Source organism: Callithrix jacchus, chromosome 9 (assembly GCF_049354715.1).
Source record: "Callithrix jacchus isolate 240 chromosome 9, calJac240_pri, whole genome shotgun sequence".
In the NCBI taxonomy this organism is placed as follows: Eukaryota; Metazoa; Chordata; class Mammalia; order Primates; family Cebidae; genus Callithrix; species Callithrix jacchus.
Genome location: NC_133510.1, coordinates 8,543,142 through 8,549,641, shown reverse-complemented (window position 1 = coordinate 8,549,641; position 6,500 = coordinate 8,543,142).

Below are 6,500 nucleotides of genomic sequence, written 5' to 3'. Positions count from 1 at the left end.
GTTTGGTCGAGAGAGCTGTGTAGTCTCGGGGACCTGCCGGATGGCCCCGGGTGGGGGCGACCGGGAAACCGTTGGAGCAGGTATTGGTGGGTGGGCTCTGGCGCCTCTGGACTGCTTTGGTCCGCAGGTCACCCTTGAGGCGTTAGGGGAGGGTAGCCTGGAGGTGGGCAGGGTGGGAGCGCACCTCGCTCTCAGTGGGGCAAAGGGGAGGCAGAGTCGGTGCGGCGAGGCCTCCTCCGGAATTATTTTTACTTCCCCTTCCCGGAGCCTTCGCTCTCCTTGTTTGGGGGCACTGGGGACAAAATCCGGGAAGAAAACCGTCGGGTCGAGCTGGGCTTGGGGCAGGAAGTGTCCCCGGCCATATTTTTTCCGTCTTGGAAAGTGGCTCTGATGGCGCAGTATCAAGGCTAAGATTAGCGGATTCTTCTTGGCCTGGTAGCTGCTGTGCTTTCATGCATTGGATACCAGATATCTTTATGTGGCACCCTTATGTTCATATATTTTTAAATGAAGGAAAACTTCAATAATTGGGTAATACGGAAGCATGAGTCATGAGGTTGGAAATCCGTTCCCCTGACTGTCATGTTGCATAATAACATTGCAGCGCCTTTAGTCGTGCGTTACATACGCGTAAACTTTTAAAGTGATGTTCTCACGTTTCTAGCTTCATAATGATCTGGTCTTCATCATATTCTCTTTGAGACTCTGACTTTGCTTTAAAACTAAACAAAATCTTCTTGCTTTTAGAAAGGGTTCTTACCCAACAGAAGACCTGTTTGAAGTCCCTTACACTACGTTCCCGCTATGACCTCATGCCAGTAATATCTTTGGGAGTTGCATTGCCTAATGGTACAATATTGCTCTAATGAATATGTGATGAAAGATGGGGCCAGATATTTAAGTGTGGGGAGAAACACATTTCGGAGCAGGAATCCACATTTGAAAGTTAAAGCTAGTAATCATCTCCTGCCCTTAGCTGACACCCCCATTTATTTCATCCTTCTCAGCAAATTTCATCCTGCCCCAGAGGCCCCACAAAAGATCCCAGTACGGATTTCACAACTTTGGATTAATCTTTCCTCTGAGTCAGAATCGAAGTCTTACCCTCAAATATATGGATATATTGCATGTCTTCATCCCTAGTAGCAGCTGGCCCTTTTTCCCATGTGGACTTAAATTTCGTCCCCAGTATTTACTGAACATCTCTCTGTGCCAGGATCTGTACAAAGTGATAGGGATACAGCTGGGAATGAGGCCGACCAGATTATCACTCTTGGAGCTCACTTTATTTCTATTCGTTCCTGAAGACAGAGACAGGGCAAGTAACAAATATATACGATAATATGGGAGATCAGCTTCTGTTAGTATTTGTGCCTCTCTGCTGTTTGTGGATGAATAATGGAATTACTTCTCCCATGTTGCCATTTTTGAGATGTACAAAGGTCAGGCCGTACACACCTCTGTTAGGAGGCAAATCATTGGGCAGGTTCCAGATGTCCTGCTGTTGACTCCACTCCCTGTGGTTTTGTCATATGTAAAAGTCATAACACCTGTTTTAAGGATTGAGATTGTTCATTTACTATGTGCCACATATTAGACACTCAATAAACGGAAAAAGTACCATGTTCTATGAAGGTATGTTTAACCCTTACAGGTTAAATTATAGGTAAACATTAACAGGACTGTTTAAAAATGCCTAATTGTTAGAATTAGTACTCATTGTTACTACTCGGGGTCAGTGGAACAAATGCATATATGGTTTTAACATTTGAGTCTAATTAAAGAGATGAGGCGTCTGAGAGATTGTTACCAAAGTGATGAAGAAATAAAGACAAAGGGCAACAAGCCACTGATATGAAAAAAACATCTTTGTCTTTCCCTGGGAAGAGTCACAGGAGTCTGTCCAGCTCTTGTTACCTGATGAGCAGCATAGACAACATATAAGGCATGGCAACTGCCCTGTCTGCACTCACCTCTCTCACCTCTACCCCAAGGGTTCTTAGGATCCCCTCAAATATTTCTCCTGGCTCAAGTTCAGTCAACCCCTTACCATTTTTGTTTTGAGAGTTTTTTTTTTTTAACCTGAAGAATTGATTGGCAGTTTAAAATGCATACTCCTACAAAATAGCTCAGCCCATGATCCGTGCTGAACAAACAGTAATTCCTGCCGATGTGTGATTGTTAATTTAAAAGGCCAATATTTCTTCAAGCATAAGACCATACGGAAAAAGACCTAAGACAAAATCTGGTGGGAACTGAATTCCAGTTTTTAATAGGGTTATAATCCATAGTTTTATTTACACACACACATACTCTTATTGCAGAGATAAGCCATTCATTGTGGCTATGGCTTGGCCAGGACTTGTTTGATCTTTGCTTTTCCTCAGGGCCAGTCTTGTCTTTGTGTCCCCGAGGACCAGTCTGTTTAGTTGTGCCTGCCTAGAATCAAAAGGTTTAGTCAGACCCCTTAATTGGTGATGACTGGCGTACTACATGCACATTTCACAAAGCCCCTTGCTCTCTGCAGTGAGACTTAGATTCAGATTCAGATTCTACTCCTTATCTGAATTTTGGAAACTTAATCTCTTTAAACCTCCGTTTCCTCTCTAAAATGGGCATAGTAGTTTACCTTAGCAAGTTTGGGGAGGATTCAGTGAATTAATGTGAGTGAGGACACTAAGATTCCCATATAGAAATAGGCTCAGTGAATAGTAGCTTTCTTATTTCTATGTAAAGTGAGTAGCGGTAGTTGATGGGACCTGCTGAAACAGGTAAACATACAGCATTCTAGCAATCCTGTGACTTTTGTGACAGCAAACCATAAACACAATTTTAGTGGCTGTTTCACTAACTAAAGGACATCCACAATTCAATGTATAACAAAAAAGTAATAAATGGTTAATGCTTGTGAACCTGAATTTGCATGTTTGTTGTTTTATGGTTTTTGTTTATGTTTTTTTTTTTTTTTCTGCCTCTGAAGACAACCTAGTTTAGAATTTATGGCTTGTTAAGTCCACTCACACACATTAAAAATGGATCCTGTTTGTTTAACAATTTATTGAACAATATTATGTGTTATACCTATGATTGGTAACCAGCTATCAAGAAACTTACTGTCATGGGACACACAAAAGGAAGATAACAGGCTACATGTAGAGAGAAGGAGATGCTCAGGGTGTTAACAGAAACGGGGAACACGGGTACCTGTGACATTCAGCGGGTGGGGGGGTCCACTGGCTGGTGGGAGGCGCAAGCTGGGCTGACAGACAGCATGCACGAAGACATGGGCTCAAAAGGTAACTCCTGCAACCGGATTTGAATCCGAATTTAGGGAAAAAAATCTGGCCCAGAGATAAGAATTTGGGAGTCATGACTGAAAATAGCAAGAGTAGATCAAAGCATCCAGAAAGAACATATACATGGATAGAGAGTATAGACAGATATCGAAAATTACCACAACCGACAGAATCTGGGGATCTGTGAGATGTAATCAATTGGCAGAGGAAGAGGCATCACTTAGGAGAGGATGCGGCGGAAGGACTCCGGGAGAGAAAGCGTCAGTAGAGAGTTTTCCACAATTTGGATCACTGTGCTTCTTCATACCCCTGCTTGCTTATCTGCCATATAACTAAAATATGGTCTTTAAAAGTTATTACTTTTTTCCACACAGGAAATGGTGACAAGCCAGCTCATGTTACTAATGGAATTGGAGTTGAAATGCATTTTTACCCTTTACATTTTAAAATTGCACATATGGAAATTTAAGGTATACATGGTGACAGCACAAACATTTTTCTAAAATAAAAACCAAGAAGATTATTGGCAAAGAACCCTTAAAGACATCCTTTATCTTCCTTCTTTTTAGTTGAATATAATTTTTTACATCTCAAGTTTTAAAAAAGTTTCAGAAAAAGCAGTGACTTACTCATAAAGCCAATGTAGGCATTTTAGAATGATTAAAACATGAGAAATTGGACTCGGACAAGCCAATTAAAAAAAATCAATAAATGTTTAGTTTTCCAAGAGAGGGAAATGGAGAATAAGAGGAACAAAGAAGAAGCAGAGGAAGAAATAATGAAACTGGTTTCGGGCAGATATAAAATTAACCACTGTAAAGCTTTACTTTGTTTTCTCCACAAGCGGAGGCAGGAGAGCTTATGTGCTGAAAATCAAATTGTAACATAGACTTGAAGGAGAATGGTGGCTTATTCGAACAGTAACTTGGATCCATGACATTTTTCTGTTTTTTTAAATTTTTTATTTTTTTGAGACAGGGTCTCCCTCTGCTGCCCAGGCTGGAGTGTAGCATTGTGATCACAGCTCATTGCAGCCTCCATCCCTGGGCTCAAGCCATTCTCCCACGTTATCTTTCTGAGTAGTTGGGACTACAGGTGTGTGTCATTACACCTGGCTACTTTTTCTATTAGTAATTTTTGTAGAGATGGGATTTTACCATGTTGCCCAGGTTGTTCTCTAACTCCTGGGCTCAACTGATCTTGATTCTGCCTCCCAAAGTGCTAGGATTACAGGCATAAATTACCATGCTGATAGAGCCTTGATAATTTTACCAAGTCATGAAATATAAAAGCCAACATTGCTTAACCCCAAAGTATTCAACAAATTATCTTTTAGACAAACAAGTAATCTGCTCATGAGAGTTTATTTGCTTTCTGTTTGTTTTTGTTTTGAGAAGGAGTTTTGCTCTTGTTGCCCAATCTGGAGTGCAATGGCGCGATCTTTGCTCACTGCAACCTTTACCTCCTGGTTCACCATGTTAGCCAGGCTGGTCTTGAACTTCTGACCTCAGGTGATTCGACTGCCTCGGCCTCCCAAAGTGCTGGGATTACAAGGGTGAGCCACCGCGCCTGGCCTGCTTTCTATTTTAAAGTACTTCTCAAATGAACTGTCTTTTTCATGTTAAAAGCCCAATTTGACCACTAGTTCCTAAGTATCCCTGATGAAATTGTGCCTATTAGAGACAGAAGTGTACAGATTATTACCCTTATATTGAGACAACATGAAGAGAGCTTGTGTTTGGCCTGAAAGAAGTGCAGTTTTAGACTGTGAAGACTAGGAGAGATGCAGTGGTATGTAAAGATGTGTAACTTCTCACCCCCAGAGTTTGGCCAATGGCCAGCTATTAGTCTAGGCAGACAGACTGAAATAGTCCAGTTCTCAGGGGTGAATAGACAAGACTGAAGAAGAAGCCTTAATTAAGTTTAGAAATGGTAACCCCAAGCAAAATATATCCTAAGATCTCTCGTCTGGAGACCTTCTGAACTCCTCAGCACTTGGAGGTCACTTGCAAAGATTCATCATAACTATGGTTATACCTTTCCCTATGGACAATATTAAATATTAGACAAGCAGTACAAGCAAGAAATAGAAGACTAAAAATGGTTTGATGAAAATATAAATCTGATTAGATAATTTAAAAACCAATAGGTCGTCTTCCTGGAGAAACACATAGTCAACACTGAAGTGCTTCCACAAATATAGGAACTCCGTTCAATGTGAACTTACTTCCCAGTCATGAGCAAGAGGCACCTCATCCAGTAAGTGACAGGAGGTCTCTATGTGCACACTGCGTTGAGAGTCCTGGTGCAAGCAATGAGAGCTTTGGCTAACCTTATATTTTTGTCCATGTTGGAACATATTACTAGTTGCACAAGTTGGGTTTATTGCCCTTTGCAGCAAAGGGGAACACATTCCATGGGGAAATGTGGGTGTCTCAGTGAGAGGTTGTTAGGGTATAGTATTGGATTTGGGCTGTATTAGCAAAGCCAAAACACAAAACTCCATCAAAGATATCAACTCTAAGAAAAGAAATGCCTTATTATATTATTGCGCTACATTTTCGGTTATTAACAATTTTTGATAATATGGGATTCACATGAAAGGCATTTAAGATACTGTAGAAAGTAAGGCATGCCTAAATAATGCCTACATTGTGTGTATGTGTTTATGAAATACACACTTTGGACCACTGGATAAATCACGAGTCCTTTTTAAGTTTCAGTATCTTCTAGCGTAAAATGGGGTAAATACCCAGAAAAGTAATCTAATAGGGTTACTTGTTAGATGAGTTAGTCATGAAAGAACTTCGTAAAGAAATGGTATAAATGCAAATTAATGTTAAGCATTCTTATTCATTCATATTCTAATATAAAAGCACAAAAACCCCACCTCTTTAAAAAGTAAAAAAAGCTAACCTTTTATGATTCATTAAAAATGGTTTAAAATGACCTTTACCATTCCACTTGTATCAGTTCACAAAGCTCTGGAATAAGTAAGCACTGAAGGTAAGACATCTTCAGAAGAAAAGCCGAGCCGTACTATTCCTAATACCTCTCAGTTTCTCTAAAGCCAGTACGACAATCTTAAAGAATTACTTTTATCCCTCAAAATTAAAAACTTAGTTTTTACCATGTTTTCAGTAAGATTCTCATTCTGTATCAGAAATGGCACTTCCTTAAATCCAAGTTTTAAATACTTAACCG